Source organism: Bufo gargarizans, chromosome 4 (genome assembly GCF_014858855.1).
Source record: "Bufo gargarizans isolate SCDJY-AF-19 chromosome 4, ASM1485885v1, whole genome shotgun sequence".
Taxonomy (NCBI): Eukaryota; Metazoa; Chordata; class Amphibia; order Anura; family Bufonidae; genus Bufo; species Bufo gargarizans.
In genome coordinates, this window is record NC_058083.1 from 125,429,411 (window position 1) to 125,447,731 (window position 18,321).

At 39.4% G+C, this 18,321-nt stretch overlaps 1 protein-coding gene across 1 annotated transcript in view; it reads right to left on the reverse strand.

Annotated features, from left to right (window-relative positions):
* Positions 1-1,520: 1,520 nt before the first annotated feature.
* The window catches only part of AGTR1 (angiotensin II receptor type 1), a 150,698-nt gene continuing 133,897 nt past the window's right edge, over positions 1,521-18,321 (reverse strand). The window contains exon 5 of the transcript XR_006388760.1: positions 1,521-2,150. The gene's annotated coding sequence lies outside the window, so the exon portion shown is untranslated. The remainder of the gene's footprint in view (positions 2,151-18,321) is intronic.

Sequence of the window (18,321 nt, forward strand, 5' to 3'; positions counted from 1 at the left end):
AGGAGGGAGTCCCGAAAAATATATGAGTTTGGTAGTCTGTTACCATCAGGCCTAAACTCAGAGTTGGAACTTTTTGGTTTTTTGTAAGGGTATTCTCATTTACTGGATGACAATGGGTTAAACCATTTTGTGACCAGTGGCCTCCCTAGAACTGGAGATCTTTTATTAGTGTTGCCATTATCGGTGAAATTGTGGCTATTATGTACCCGCCATCGATATCCAAAATCATATCGTATTAAATATCCACCATCTATATCTGTATTATTGTTATATCGATATTATTGATATATTTTATTTCATGGATACATTTTATAGATATAACCTATTTTTATATATTTTATACATTGTATCTAATGTAGGAAACGAAGTAGGCAGTACAAGTTTCCATTACTATCTATGGCTTCAAATGGGATGATGTGGCATTAGTCTCATATTTATTATAGTGAGAAAATGTATATTATGTTTAAATAATTGAAAGGATATTATACCTTTACCGACCTTTAAAATCGGATGATGTCAACAAAAGACACAGCAAATAAATACCAGACTGTGAAAATCAGAAGCCCCAATATCAAAGTGTACAGAAACGTAATAACGATATCCAGAAGTCCGTTCCAGGTTTTGAAGGTGACCTGGGGAAGTATAAAAGTTGGTCCGAGACAGGTATGGCGCAACCACTGAGGAAGGGAGTGTGATAACTCCCGAAACGCGTCTGGGATTGCGCCATATACCTGTCGGCATTTCTTCAATTGCATGGCCATGCAAATCGAATTTTGGTACTATACCTTTTGATATCCGAAAATTACAACTTGGAGGTATCGGATGTACTAGATAGAACACGTCACAGGAAGTGACGTAAACCGTACCCCGCAAGTATCAAACGCGGACACCAAACAGAACCACGTGAGACGTCAGCCCTTTACCATCCGGGGGCTCCTCACGCCCGCTCCGTACCATAAGATTTTGGAGGTAAGCGACCGGCAGTCGGTAAGCCCGGCCACCAAACACAACAACGGGACAAGCCGTATTCGACGAGCCCCATTTACCCAGTCTGAAGCAAACCGCAGGACAGAAGGGGTATACGAAGGGGAGGTAAGCGGCTGTAAAGCCGACAATTGTAAAGCTGATAAGTTTACTCTCATCTGTCAACAATACCAACATATGTGACGGGACTATCATCTGCTATCATCTGCTATATTGGTACATCACCAAAATCTGTGGAGCTACACCTTTAATAGTGTCATCTCTTGGGGCTTTTGTTTGAACTCTTGTGGATATCAGGCCATACCAGGCCTTTTCATTATTTTCTCACAGGACTGATAGAGATTGCCAAATTGCTTGAGATCATTGAACATCCCATTGTGGTCATTTGAATATATGTACATTATTTTATTGTATTATTGTTTTATTTATTTTAGCTAACTAATTGTATCAGTTTCTCAATAAATGTATGCCAATTGTGAGAGTGCTCGTCCTCACACTCTTTTTTAAACTTTATCTACTTCCGAGAGGTAGGGTGTCCTCTCTCTGGATTTGCAGCACCACACCATATAGCTACATAGAGAGCAGCCACCACCAATTTGACTTTTCCAATTAGCATGTAAAATTTGCTTGGAAGTATCTGAATGTGGCATATCTTCAGTGATCATCTCATCTTTAGTGTATCCACAATGCACTACTAATAAAATGTTAAGGAATGAAATAGGATTTAGATGAATTCCTAAAAGTAAACAACATTAATGCTTATGAAAACGTGTAGAAATCTGATTATCATTTCCTTCTGGGATTTGCATCCCCACCTATCCCTTAGTTAAACTTGATGGACTTATGCCCTTTGGACAAATGTTGAGAATTAGGAGAAATTGTTTTCAGGAAGTGGATTTTGAGAAACAGGCAAAAATAACAGCAGTATGCAAAGAGGTGTCCCCCAGGAAAATAGAACCATCCCACTAGCGCCACCTTCTGGAAGTGGCTCCCTATGAGTCAAAGTCAATTTTTTTTAAACAGGACTTGGAACATGACAAAGGAAAATAAACAAGCCAAATATCCATCTGTTGACAGCTGTTTCAAGTTGCCCCACATCAGTATGGAGTAGGATTCTGGATGGTTTAGTGTGATGCCTTGAACACAGCTTAGGAAGGGTGCTGGCTCTAGAAGATTAAAAGAGACAAAATACACCAAAGCCATTATAGAAGGGATGATATTGAAAGCAAGAAAAAAATAAAAGACAATGTTTGGGAAAAAAAGATAAAGATACAAAAGGGATAGAAGTGAAAAACAAAAATAAAAAGTTGGATTATTATTTATTATTGGATATAATAGTAACTATGGGCAAGTAAGAAACGATCCATTCCTGAAGAATGAAAAAAGATAACAATCCTTGGCTGATTTTTAAAAGGTCTGAAGCTTTAAAAGAATCACAGATCTACAAAATACAGATGTTGTCCATGTGCGAACCCATTGACTTCACTGGGTCCATGGTCTGCTTTTTGCGGAACAGACATATGTATGGATGAGGAAAGCACATTGATTATCTGTGTGCTTTCCACATCCATATGTCGGTTTCACAAAACGATAGAACATGTCCTATATTTGTCCACAAAATGCGAACCATGGGGTCCATGGGAACCATTAATGTCAATGCGCCCGAAACAGTACAGCTGCAACATGGATAGTATGCATAATCTGCTGATCCACAATTTGTGTGCATGTGGCCTTACTCTAAATTAAGATTTGAAAAAATAATAAGAACATAAACATGGGGGAGACGTTACGGGTCTATAGGTGCGTGCACGCTAGGTGTAAATGCTGTAAAAACATTGCACATTAAGGAGTAAGGAAGGGGTAAGCATTAACAAGGGAGAAGTTCTGCATAAAACAACTTAATTGTAGAAGAGAATATGTGATATACATATTGGATTGTCCGTGTGGTCTTTAATATGTAGGAAGGACCACACAGGCATTAGGGAAAAGGGTTAATAATCATAGGTATAAAATAAAAAATTGCTATGTCAATTATAATGTGCCATCAGAGCGATCTGGAATTAATAAAAATCACCCTATTGGAACAAATAGGTGCATCTCTTTCTAGATTTAAGTTACTTTGTAAGAGGGAGATACACTGGATTTTGCCAGTTGATTAATGGGGTTATGGAGGATAGGTTATCAATTTCTGAATGGCAGGCTCCAACACCCAGCACCCAACACTCTGATAAGAGCGCTTCTTCCTCTTCATTACGCTACGCATTGCCTCCCTTTCAGCAGGCATAGTATAATTACAAGCCTTCAAGTGAATAGAGTGAGTACCTGTAATTACACCTATCCTGATGATCATTTTAAAACCCCTGCATAACCCTTTAAATGAGGCAATAGAGGCGGTATTGGAATAGGATTGTGTTTATTCTGAATAAGGTTATATTAATATATGATTATATAATGACATATCTAATCAGTAATTGCTGGAAACTTTTCGAAAGGAACACAACCATTATTCTGCATAAATGTCACCTCATCTCTAGTGGTGTTAAACACTTTAAGCTACAGCTACATGGTGGCAATTTAACTTTAACTGTGTTGTACATGAAAAAAGTCATAGATCCAATGCAGCTATTGCAACTAGACTGGACTTTTTTGTAATTTAAAATTTCCAGTACAAAATGTCTCTGTAGAATTTGTGCTAACTAAAAAAAAATGAGACCAATGGGCTAAATAAGTGATGAGCTAATATTTCATCATTTTCTATATGTAGACCAACCTTGACTGTACTCAGAAAAAATAAACTGATTTTGCTTCAATGAACTCTCCCTTATTTACAGTATGCTAGGGAACATCTGTCATATCCCACTACCAGTTTATGGCACATAAGTTCAATTTAGAAAACTGGATTAAATTAAATATTTAGCCATGGTTGCATCATTGTTTTATTAGTTTTACAGTATATTGTAATAATAATAATAATAATAATAATAATAATAATTCAAACCTGCTCTAAAAAATGTACTACTGCATTGGGTTCCTAGAGCCTGATATTGCAATCGGAAGCACTGGAAATTCTACATTCACTTATGTGCCCCAGTTAGTTCAAGGTACTATAAGTATGGCAAGAAGAAATATGTTTGTTCTTTTTAAATGTTGAAGCTATTTATTGCCCATGGCAAACTTCTCTCTACAGAAAATCCATTGGAAGTACAAGTGTACTGAAAGTACTAGCTTATTCCATAATTGGCTGAAATTGGCTGAACATTTACCACTTTGTACAATGTACAAATTATTCCATGGGCAATAGATGAGCTGCATTGAGTCAATCAAAATCTTATGTCTGTGGACTTCTATATAGTGTCTAGGGATGTATACATCCTTACCTATGTATGATGTATAGCTTTACTTTCTTGGCAATTGTGGCCAACAGCAGTATAATAGAGATGTCATTAAAGAGGACCTGTCACCACTCCTGACATGTCTGTTTTAATTTCTACCTTCATTCCCCATATAATACCAGTTCAGGCAGTGTCAGACTTTGGCCCTTCTGAGAAAAGTATTCTCAGGGCCTCTCACCTATATATCATCAATAAAATCTAATAGGTTTGAATCAAAGAAATAGACCCTAGTGGAAAGTGATTATTACTAAAGGCAGTTCCAAATTGGATTTTCCTCCTGGACCTTTGAGGCCCACTATGGCTTCAGAACCTGGCCCAACAGAGCATTCTCTGGTACTGGAGCTGAATTTTTCTTATGTTTCTATTTTTCACCACATAATTTCTACTAGTAGGGTATGAATGAATAGCCAGCAGTTTTCAGTAAAGGTTCAGATGTTCAGATGAATGTTACCACTTGGGGGGGGGGGGGGGGGAGTGTCCCTACACAGTGTGATACAGGCAGTGCTCATTGGACAGAGTCAATCTGCGCAGAGACACACCCCCAACTGGCAACACCCAGCTGTATCTTTACTGCAGACTGTTACTAAAACAGACATGTCAGGAAAGGTGACAGGGTCCTAAATCTCTCAGCCTCTAAACATAAGATAACTCTGCTCATCTGACCTAGTCTATACACCAAAGCCAGTGTGAAGACTAAACTATATTTTTAAATGTTTTATGGTGGGGAGAATACCTTCAAGGAGAATGAATAGCTATATTTTCTTATAAATATATTTTGACAAAAAATACAGTATCTGTGCCCATCCACCATAGCAAGGTGAACTACTCAATTTAATACATATCGCTATGTTGTATGAACATTTAAATTCAAGGAGAGCAGAACCCACATATATATTGTGTCTCCTTAAATTGTTCCCTCTCTGGGCCAGCAGGCCACAACTTGATACCTCACTCCATGCCAGCAGACCTCCAATGAGCATCTCACCTTGCTGTAATGGATGGGTACAGATATTTTTATCAAAATATATTTGCTAATCACCCCACGTTTATATGCATAGAAAATATGACAGTTTATATATAGACCATATACTTTACGTTTATAGTGTGTTCATACATTCTGCTTTCCTTTTCAAATATGGCCACATGCACCTGCATATTTACTTTATCGTGCGGGATGTACGGATTACTTTCACTTCTATTGTTTGTTTTTGCAGTATATACTTGCAGTATACTCCATGTGGCTTGCTCTATTATTGACCCATCCTTCCCAGTGGTGTTTTTTACTTAGTGTGATGTATAGCTGAGTGTGCCCTCCCTGCTCATTACAGGTCTTTTGGCATAGAACAAGGCAACAAGTAATTGCCTGCTGGCCCAGAGCGGTAACAATTGTAATGTGCACAGTATATATGTTGCTTCTTGAATTTAGATGCCCATAAGGCATAGAAATAAGTATTACATAGTTTCCCATCTAGACTGAGGTCACCTTGCTGTGGTGGATGGTTAAATGTTATTGAATAAGATACTTTAAAACTGAATGTTAAAGCATACTGTTGCCCCCCTACCGAAAAAAAATGTTTATTTATAGTTATAGGTATTGTTGAGCAAAGCAAAGCATTCAAAGCGGAATTTGGTCTGAAGTTTCGGAAAACTGATTTGCAACAAATACAAATTTCCTCATGCTATATGGTAATGAATCAGACTTTCCAAAAATGGTGGCTGCACGTGTTACAGAAGACAAGCCTGAGAATGCAAGATCACTCAAAATGCCATGCAGCCAGCTAATTTAGCAGATAGCCATCTCCTGTGATATCACAGCCCTATAAAGCCTTCATCCTGAGTGGTCTCCGTCATTTTCCTGTGAGCTGAGCATAGGGAGAGATGTTGCAAGCGCTCATGCACTAGGGACAGTGTTGCTGAAAAATGTTAATAGAAGAATATTGGAGAGGGAGAGTGTAGGGAGAGTGTAAGGAAAGTGTAGGGAGATTGTAGAGAGATTTATACTGCATCCGTTTTTTTTATTTATTTCATCATCTGTAATGTAATTCAATACCAATAAGATAGAAGCCATTATTATTCTTGTGCCAGAATAATAAAGGGGGTCCCAGTAGTGTTGGTTGAGCACCAAAGTGCTCAGGTGCTCAAGTAGAACACCTCGGGATGCTTGGGTACTCTACCGAGCACCAGAGCACAATGGAAGTCAATGGGAGAGCCCGAGCATTAAACCAGGCACCCCCTGCTCTGAAGAGGGGAGGGTGTCTGGTTCATAGGAAAAGGTCAGAAATTTATGGAAACATCATTGAAATGGTTCCGGAACAGCAAGGGGAGTATGTCTGGATGCATCTTGGACTCCTGGGAACGATGTGTCTGCGTAGTACTCCACTTTTACAGACTGACAATAATACGCACCAAAACGAAGATAACATCGATTTTAGAGGAAAATCTGTTAGGAAACATTCTTTCCCATATATTTACTTGTATATAAAGTGCAAGTGCTGCCAAAAATTACAAGGAAGAGGCATTCCGATACAACCTGTATATCACATAAAGGAGGGCCTCATTCACATTGTGGTACAATTGTTCAGGTAGTGGGACTCCTACACTCATAAAGCATATGCACTAAGAGAAAGGGCTGCAAAAAATTATAAGGAACCGACACTACAATACACCCTTTTTTACACATAAATCATACACACCCTTGAAAAATTATGATTGATGGCCTGCTGGTGACCCTCAAAACGATTAGGAGCAAGGGCCTGCTGGTAACCCTCTAAAACATTAGTGGCGAGGGCCTGCTGCTGATCTGACCATCTAAAACATCAGGGGTGAGGGTCTGCTGCTGAGCTGACCATATAAAACATTAGGGGTAAAAAAATGTTGTGGGTGAGGGCCTGCTGCCGAGCTGACCATCTAAAAAGTTTTGTGGGCGAGGGCCTGCTGCCAAGGTGACCATCTTAAACATTATGGGTGAGGGCCTGCTGCCGAGCTCAACATCTTTAAAAAATTGTGGGCGAGGGCCTGCTGCCGAGCTCAACATCTAAAAAATGTTGTGGGTGAGGGCCTGCTGCCGAGCTGACCATCTAAAAAGTTTTGTGGGTGAGGGCCTGCTGCTGAGCTCACCATTTAAAACATTATGGGCAAGGGCCTGCTGCCGAGCTTAACATCTAAAAAAAATTGTGGGCGAGGGCCTGCTGCCGAGCTGACCATCTAAAAAATTTTGTGGGTGAGGGCCTGCTGTTGAGCTCACCATCTAAAAATGTAGGGGTGAGGGTTTGCTGCTGAGCTGACCCTTTAAAACATTTTGGTTGAGGGCCTGCTGGTGACCCTCAAAAACATTATAGGTGAGGGCCTGCAGGTGACCCTCTAAAACATTAAGAACAAGGGCCTATTGGTGACCCTCTAAAACATTAGGAGCAAGGGCCTGCTGGTGACCCTCTAAAACATTAGTGGCGAGGGTCGGCTGCTGATCTGACCATCTAAAACATCAGGGGTGAGGGTCTGCTGCTGAGCTGACCATATAAAACATTAGGGGCGAGTGCCTGCTGGTGACTCTCAAAAACATTATGGTTGAGGGCCTGCTGGTGACCCTCTCTAAAACATTAAGAACAAGGGCCTACTAGTGACCCTCTAAAACATTATGGGCGAGGGCCTGCTGGTGACCCTCAAAAACATTATGGGCGAGGACCTGCTGATGACCATCAAAAACATTATGGGCGAGGACCTGCTGATGACCATCAAAAACATTATGGGCGAGAGCCTGCGGCTGAGCTGACCCTCTAAAATATTAGGAGCAAGGCCAGCATGTTGATGGAGGAGGAAGAGGAGGACGAGAAAAGGGAGATTGAACCATATACCCTTTTTAGTAGTGGAAGGGGTGCATGGGAATATAGTTTATTCAATACACCATAAAAGCCATATTTAGAGTGCCTTTATGTTCAGCCACTTTCCTCTGGTGGAGAAGAGGAGTCAGGCGCAATCCAGGCCTTTTTCATTTTTAGAAGTCAACCAGTCAGCATTTTCAGTTGACAGGCGGATGCACTTATCAATTATTATGCCTCCAGCAGCACTTAATACACGATCTGACAAAGCGCTGGCGGCGGGGCAGGTCAGCACCTCCAAGGCATAGATCGCTAGTTTGTGCCACGTGTCAAGCTTGGACACTCAATAGTTGTAAGGCACACAGGGATCACTGAGGACGCTGACACGGTCTGCTACGTACTTCTTCACCATATTCCAAAATGTTTCCCTCCTTGCGACACTAGGCCGCATATCAGGTTGAGGGTGCTGGCAGGGTGTCATTAAACTGTCCCAGGCCTTGAAGAGTGTTGCCCTGCCTCTGTTGGAACTGCTGTGTGTTCCCCCCATCTCCCCTCCTTGGTTGGCCAAGGAACTACGTACTCTGTAGCCAGCGTTGTCAGCTGGAAATTTTTGGAGCAATTTTTCCACAAGGACCTTCTGTTATTGCACCATTTTGCTCGTCCTCAGTGCAGCAGGGGGGATTGTGACTGATAAGTGCACTCGCCTAGCTCATGACAGTGTGGACTACCTCACATTTCTAAAAATGAATGAGGCATGGATCTCGGAGGAATTCAACACCTGTGATGACCACGTTTAATTGCATTTCACCTATTACCATAGTTTTTATTTTTTCAAGAGGGGGGATTTCGTTAGCTATGTTTTAAATCCAATTTTATATTTTTAGTTCTTTTAAACATAAGTATATACAAGAGGGGGGATTTCGTTAGCTATGTTTTTAATCCAATTTTATATTTTTAGTTCTTTTAAACATAAGTATATAAAATGTATTTGTACTGGCTTGCATTAAAACTGATATTCAATGACCGTGTAATATACCTCGAGCCACATAATCACTTGATGTTTTCTGTACGGTGAATGCCTAATGTTTGGGGCCTGTACTCCACTTGCCTGCAGCAAAATTGATATACAATGACCGTCTAATATACCTCCAGCCACAGATCTTTTCTGTAATGATAATGTCGCTGTCCAGATAATGTCACTGTCTGTAGCGGCCAAACAATTGCAAGCTATTTAGCTCAGGTTGTGCTAAAAATATATATTGCTGCCAGATACAACTATAGTCCTTAACCCCTTAAGGACGTAGGACGTACCGGTACGCCATGTTTGCCGAGTCCTTAAGGACCCAGGGCGTACCGGCACGTCCTAACTTAAAAATTTCATTGCGGCGCGGCGGGGGTTAATCGGAACTGGATGTCCGCTGTTTTACCTTATCCGGCGTGCCATCGGGTCCCCATGCGGCTGTAGGGGGGACCCGATGGCATGGAAGGCAGCGCGATGCCTTCCTTATGCATCTGCGCTGCCTTCCGGTGAAGAGCCTGTGAGATCCATCCCCCTGGATCTCACAGGCCGGAAGCTGTATGAGTAATACACACTGTATTACTCATACAGCCAATGCATTCCAATACAGAAGTATTGGAATGCATTGTAAAAGCGATTAGACCCCCAAAAGTTGAAGTCCCAAAGTGGAACAAAAAATTTGGTAAAAAAAGTTGGAAAAATAAAGTTTTTCCCCCCAAAATTAAAAGTTTCAAGTAAAAATAAACAAAAACGTCATTTTCCCCAAATAAAGTTAAAAAAATTGGTAAAAAATAGGATTTTTTTTTAATACATATTAGGTATCGCCGCGTCCGTATCGACCGGCTCTATAAAAATATCACATGAACTAACACATCAGATGAACACCGTAAAAAAATGTAAATAAAAATTGTGCTAAATAAACTATTTTTGATCACCTTACATCACAAAAAGTGTAATAGCAAGCGATCAAAAAGTCACACGCACCCCAAAATAGTGCCAATTAAACCGTCATCTCATCCCGCAAAAATCATACCCTACCCAAGGTAATCGCCAAAAAACAGAAAAAATTATGGCTCTCAGACTATGGAAACACTAAAACATGATTTTTTTTGCTTCAAAAATGAAATCATTGTGCAAAACTTACATAAATAAAAAAAAGTATACATATTGGCTATCGCCGCATCCGTGACAACCTGGTCTATAAAAATATCACATGATCTAACCTGTTGATGAATGTTGTGAATAACCAAAAATAAAAACGGTGCCAAAACAGCTATTTCTTGTTACCTTGCCTCACAAAAAGTGTAATATAGAGCAACCAAAAATCATCTGTACCCTAAACTAGTACCAATAATACTGCCACCCTATCCTGTAGTTTCTAAAATGGGGTTACTTTTTTGGAGTTTCTACTCTAGGGGCACATCAGGGGGGCTTCAAATGGGACATGATGTAAAAAAAAAACAGTCCAGCAAAACCTGCCTTCCAAAAACCATATCGCATTCCTTTCCTTCTGCGCCATGCTGTGTGCCCGTACAGCGGTTTACGACCACATATGGGGTGTTTCTGTAAACTACAGAATCAGGGCCATAAATATTAAGTTTTGTTTGGCTTTTAACCCTTGCTTTGTTACTGGGAAAAATGGATTAAAATGGAAAATTTGCCCAAAAATTTAAATTCAGAAATTTCATCTCCATTTGCCAATAACTCTTGTGGAACACCTAAAGGGTTAACGATTTTTGTAAAATCAGTTTTGAATACCATGAGGGGTGTAGTTTCTAAAATGGGGTCACTTTATGGAGTTTCTACTCTAGGGGTGCATCAGGGGGGCTTCAAATGGGACATGGTGTCAAAAAAACCAGTCCAGCAAAACCTGCCTTCCAAAAAACGTATGGCATTCCTTTCCTTCTGCGCCCTACCGTGTTCCCGGACAGCGGTTTACGACTACATATGGGGTGTTTCTGTAAACTACAGAATCAGGGCCATAAATATTGAGTTTGGTTTGGCTGTTAACCGTTGCTTTGTAACTGGAAAAAATGATTAAAATGGAAAATCTGCCAAAAAAGTGATTTTTGAAATTGTATCTATTTTCCATTCATTCTTGTGGAACACCTAAAGGGTTAACAAAGTTTGTAAAATCAGTTTTGAATACCTTGAGGGGTGTAGTTTATAGAATGGGGTCATTTTTGGGTGGTTTCTATTATGTAAGCCTTGCAAAGTGACTTCAGACCTGAACTGGTCCCTAAAAATTGGGTTTTTGAAAATTTCAGAAAAATTTCAAGATTTGCTTCTAAACGTCTAAGCCTTGTAACATCCACAAAAATAAAATCATTCCCAAATTGATCCAAACATGAAGTAGACATATGGGGAATGTAAAGTAATAACTATTTTTGGAGGTATTACTATGTATTATAGAAATAGAGAAATTGAAACCTGGAAATTTGCAATGTTTTGAATTTTTTTTGTAAATTTGGTACTTTTTTATAAATAAAATGATTTTTTTTTAACTTAATTTTGCCAGTGTCATGAAGTACAATATTTGACGAAAAATCAATTTCAGAATGGCCTGGATAAGTCAAAGCGTTTTAAAGTTATTAGCACTTAAAGTGACACTGGTCAGATTTGCAAAAAATGGCCAAGTCCTTAAGATGAAATAGAGTCCTTAAGGGGTTAAAAGGACTTTTCGGTCTCTAACAAGTTTTAGCAATTTAGCGCAGGTTGCTCTAAAAATATATATTGCTGCCACACACAACAATAGTCCTTAAAAGGACTTTTGGGTCTATAACAAGTATAAAACATAAAATATTCCTATTTCACTCCCTACACTACAGTATATCTCCCTTCTGCTCTCCAGCTCTCCCTGACTAAGACTGAGCCGAACACGTGTCATCGGGTGCTATATAGCACCCGATGATGCATTTCGGCCAGCCAATCACTGTAATGCCAGTAGCCATCATGGCTACGGCATTACAGTGTATGGCAGCACCATCACCTGCACTTTTATTGGCTGCGTAGCAGCTAACAAACGTGCGGGGAGGAGACTTGAGCATCGTGTTTGAGCACACGCGGTATTGAGCACACTCGAGTAAAATTAGTGTTTGGCCGAGCATGCTCGCCCTACACTAGGGCCCAGTCTTAATGATGACCATCCTGATATTTTGCTGGTTTTACTGCTTTTACATCATTCTTCAAAGTCTCCATGTCCTAGAAAATCAGCAAGATGCAGAGACAGAAAGAGCTGGATGTTCCTGATGACATATTCTAATCAATATTACATGATGTGGAAAAGAAGGAAAAGCAGATGGCAGAAAGAGGGCTTCCACCTGTAGGGCAGGAGAGAGGTGGGTTTGGCAGAAAGGGTACAGCCTCTGTTTAAAGGTGCCGCGCGGTCATTAGCAATGAAGACTGGCTATACAGTACGAGTGCGTGGCCGCCATCCGCCTGCAGCACAGCAGCTCCGTGTCACTGTGCCCTGTGTATACCTGATTTATAGCGATTGGTGAAGCGTTAATTCATTATGAATCACATATCTTGTGGAACATTTGCAAAGCTGCTGAATCAAAATTTTCAATACTTTGCTCATCTCTAGTTATAGGTTATACAGTTCACCTGAAGTACCCCAAAATGTTGACATTTAAAATTACAACTTGTCCCAAATAATAAAGTATGGCTTTCTTACAGCTATGTTTACGGAAAAATTAAAAAGTTATGGCTTTTGAAATTCGGCGATCGGAAAACAAACAAAACAAAACTAGGCTGCATCCTTAAGGAGTTAATGGTGAATTGGCTGCTCAGAAGTAGAAGAAACATACTGATATGAAAGAAAGAGGGAATTAAAGAATGTCACTGAAGAAATGGATGACTGTACTGAATTTGGTTCCCATAACATAATTTTGAAGATCACATGGTTTATGCAATCACCTAAGAAAAATTAAACTTCCTTCTCAATATTTGTTTTGGGCGATCTTACAGTATATAGCCTATTACGACTTCAACAAGCTATTAAAAGACTCCCAGTGCGTCTCTATTACATGTAAGCAGTCCCTAAACTGGCAAACAGTGACATTTAGAACGTCACTGTCATATTTTCTTTGTGATAGCAGCAACTTGTACAGGACTGGATGAGTAGTGGCTTAGCCTAGAGCACTTTTGTTGCTTCAATGCAGTTTAGTGACCAAAACTGCCTGCTCACATTTTTCTCACAGGAACAAGCCAATGCACATCAAGTGAATGACAAAATTACAAGGTTTAAGTTGGCTATTATTAGCATGGAAAATCTTGTGCAAAGACATAAAGGCATAGATTCGCATCTTCTGTTCAATGATAACACTTGGGATGTTCAGCTGTTTCTCTAAATGGGTTTACAAGATAGATCTGGTTCATTAAGAACAATTAAAGGGGTTGCAGGAGGTTTGAAACAGATTTGCTTTGTTTTTTTTAGTTTTTTTCAGAAACTGTGCCAACAGCGGTGTTAAGTGGTGCTTACTACTAATGCTGCCCATGGTCTGAAAGTGGGCACACATTCCAGCACATGCAATGGGCTGAGACAGGTCAATGCCAAGCCCTTATGTGAGGCAGCATATATAGGATCTGACTTAGCCAAGCTTATGGACTGTGTGTGCAGAGCCTGGGGCATGCAAGGCCCTGATGTTGGAAAATGTAAGAACATTCTGTGATGAGCTTATTACATACAGAGTCCTAACAATGGGCAGTATTAAGACATTGTGTCCGGCTGCTTATGCAACATCCTTACTTTACCCAGCATCAGAATTTTGAGCAAGACAAGGCCTTGTACACGTATGAAAGCATCCGGTGTCGGGGGTTGAGGGGGGGAAATAACAGGCAGGCGATGTTAGAGAGGCTCATTCCCGTCCCTGCCTGCCATTGGCTGCTCCCCCCCGACACCGGATGTTTTCATCCATGTACAGGATCGGCAGCACCGGTGGAGCGCGGACCAGGAGTGACACAGGGAGCGGGGTAAGTATATTACCTCTTATGGGCCCGGCACATGGAGGGGGCCAAACATAACTCAATATTACCCTGATTCTGTCGTTTACAGAAACACCCCACTTGTAATAGTAAACCGCTGTATGGGCACACAGCAGGGCACAGAAGAAAAAGAGCGCTGTATGGATTTTGTAGGGCAGATTTCACTGGGATAACTTTAAGTTGCCATGTCACATTTGAAAACCCCCTGATGCACCCCTAAAGTAGAAACTCCGAAATAGTGACCCCATTTTGGAAACTAGAGGCAAAGGTGGCAGTTTTGTTGGTACTATTTTAGGGTACATATGATTTTTGGTTGCTCTATATTACACTTTTTGCGAGGCAAAAAAAAATAGCAGTTTTGCACCGTTTTCAATTTTTAGTTTTTTTACAGTGTTCTTCTCACAGGTTAGATTATGCGCTATTTTTATAGAGCAGTTTGTTATGGACGCAACAATACCAAATATGACAACTTTTTTGGGTTGTTTGTTTCAGTTTTACTTAATAAAGCATTTTTGGTGTCTCCATGGAAGCCATAGTTTTTATATTTTTTGGGCTACTGTCTTATGTAGGGGCTTATTTTTTGGGATGAGATGACGGTTTGATTGGTACTATTTTAGGGTTCATATGACTTTTTGATCGCTTGATATTACACCTTTTGTGATGTAAGATGACAAAAAATGACTTTTTGACACAGTTTTTATTTATTTTTTCCGGTGTTCATCTGAGGGGTTAGGTCATGTGATATTTTTATACAGCAGGTTGTTTTACGGATGCGGCTATACCTAATATGTATATATTTTTTTATTTATACAAGTTTTATACAATAAAAGCATTTTTGAAACAAAAAAAAATCATGTTTTAGTATCTCCATATTCTGAGAGTCAATATTTTTTTTGGGGGCGATTGTCTTCGGTAGGGTCTTATTTTTTGTGGGAAGAGATGACGATTTGGTACTATTTTGGGGTACGTATGACTTTTTGATCACTTGGTATTACACTTTTTGTGATGTAAGGTGATAAAAAATGGCTTCATTGACACTGTTTTTATTTATTTATTTTTTCGGTGTTAACCTGAGGGGTTAGGTAATTTGATATTTTAATAGACCTGGTTGTTACAGACATGGCGTTACCTAATATGTCAACTTTTTTTTTCACTTTTAACACAATAACAGCATTTTTGAAATATAAAAATTCATGTTTTAGGCTCCTTGCAGGCGAGCGTTCCTCCTTCAGCGAGTCCGCAACGCAGCTCCCGGCCTGACCTTGTAGCGCTGCCGGGGGGTCACATAGCATTGTATTGATTTATGATGCTATGTAACCCTTACAATTCTGTAATGTATTGGATAAAACTGTCATAATGCTGCCAGTGTTATCCAATACCTTCCAGAACTGTAAGGGTTACATAGCATCATAAATCAAAATAATGCTATGTAAATCCTATGAATCCTGTCAGTGCTGCCTCACATAGCAGGCCGGGTGCTGCAATGCGGACTCGCTGCGGGAGAAATGTTCGTCTGCAAGGACCTTAGTGTCTTTATATTATGAGAGCCATAGTGTTTTTATTTTTTGCCCGATTGTTTTATGTAGGTGCTCATTTTTTGTGGGATGAGGTGACGGTATGATTGGTACTATTTTGGGGGGGAATACGCCTTTTTAATTGCTTGGTGTTGCACTTTTTTGTGATGTAAGGTGACCAAAAAATGGTTGTTTTAGCACAGTTTTTATTTCATTTTTTCTACTGTGTTCAGGTGAGGGGGTGGATCAAGTAATATTTTTATAGAGCCAGTCGTTACGGAAGCAGCAATACCTAATATGTCAGTTTTTTTTATTTCTTTACAATTTGTATTATAAAAATATATATTTTTTTAACTTTTATTTAACTTTTTATTTTTGTCCCACTCTGGGACCTGATAGGGAAGCGGAGGGCACCTGTACCCTCTGCAAACCCTTTGCATGCTGTGGTCAGCTTTGACCGCGGAATACAAAGGGTTAATACGTTGGCATCTTTGTTTTCACTGATGCCGACCTATGCAGCAGGGGGCTGGCTGTCAGTGACTGCTGGGTCTGTGCTGCTGATCGAGTGGGCGCAGCTCTTGCACACGCCCAATCAGCTAGCCAGGCGTTACATGTACTGGTTAAAATCCTGCAGTTAGCTAAGCACTTCCTGTTATGTATAGATCACATTTTAGCAGTCATCCAATTGTGATCTTAGGCAGGATTAAAGTGAACAACAACACCTCTATATAAATAACACAGGAACACCATTCAAAATAGGTTATGTCACAGCCTATCTACTCCCATCCCTGCACAATGGCTTCTGTACAAGTTACAAAGCATGCTTAGAAAACTCTCCCAAGTCAATGAACATGTTCTGTCTATGGTGGCCTCTATTCATGCGCATGCTGCAAATTATATCTCTAAACACTGCTAACAGCAATTCAAGTAAGATGGCTACTGCCATTATCGTGTTACAGAAAATAGGGAGGGAGCTTCAGTAAGCGACAAGGGCCATTCACTGTATGGGTCAAAACAGCAGAAAGATTAAAATAGGGGGGGTGGAGGATGAGTAGTGATGAGCGGCAGGGGTCTTATTCGAATTCGCGATATTTCATGAGTATTTTGTAGAATATTCGTCGAATATTCGCAAATTTGAATATTCGTTATATTCTAAAGAAAAATTACTCGAAAAATTGGCAAGGTAATGATCGCGTAATGTGCGAATATTGCGCAATCAGTACAGGTAAAAAACAAATATATAGCACTATAGAATATAGTGCTATATATTAGTTTTTTTAGAATATTCGTAATTTTTTTCCATCTGAAGTCATGATTCCTCCCTGCTTAAGTTACTTAAGCAGGGAGGAATCATGACTTCAGATGGAAAAAAAAGACGAATATTCTAAAAAAACAAATATATAGAGCAATATAGCTAATATAGTGCTATATTTGTTTTTCGTAATATTCTAAAACAAGAATATATAGCAATATAGCGAATATTCGAAAAAAAATACGAATATAGAGCAATTTAGATAATATAGTGCTATAATCTTTTTTTTTAATAGTCGTAATTTTTTTCAATCTGAACTTCAGATGAGAAAGAAAATTACAACTATTAGACAAAGAAGATTATAGCACTATATTAGTTAAATTGCTCTACATTCATTTTTTCGAATATTAGCTATATTGCTATATATTCTTGTTTTAGAATATTACGAATATTCTAAAAAACTAATATATAGCACTATATAAAATATATTCATTTTTTTAGACTATTCGTCTTTTTTTTTCAATCTGTACAGTTTTTCCACTTCAGCATACTCTTCCCTACAAGCGTCCCCATCACCATGGGAACGCCTGATAGTTAGAATATACCTTCGGATCTGAGTTTTCACGATCTCAGTGAGATCGTGAAAACTCAGATCCGATGGTATATTTTAACCACCAGGCATTCCCATGGTGATGGGGACGCTTGTCTGGGAGGAGTATGCCGAAGTGGAACAACTGTACAGATTGAATAAAAAAATAGGAATATTCAAAAAAACTAATATATACAATATAGTGCTATATATTTGTTTTTTAGAATATTTGTCCTTTTTCCCATCTAAAGTCATGATTCCTTCCTGCTTAAGTTGCTTGTGGGCCAATGACTCATTGGCCCACAAGCAAGAAGCAGGCAGGAATCAAGTGTTCAGAAGGGAATAAATGACGAATATTCGCTATAACAAATATATAGCCCTATATTTGAAATATTTGCAAATTCTCAAGTTGCGATATTCGAGATAAAAATTTGCTATTCGAATATTAGCACTCTAAGTATGAGTGGTGGAGTGTAGCTAATTTCTGTCTGAGGATTTCTGCTGTTGTCTATTGTATAACTATGATTTCAAGAAAATCCTTCTATTTAAAAAGTATGCTGTTAGAGAGGAAGTCACAAAAAATATATGCAATTTAATCACAAAAATTGCAAGGGAATGACCACACAGTTGTCTGCATGCAGTTTTGGAAGCAAAAACCAGGAGTGAATACAAAATAAAAAAAAGAGAGAAAAGTGGTATATGTCCTGTATAATTTCTCTACTTTTATGATCCACTCCTGATATTGGCTTCCAAAACTGCACGTAGAAAACT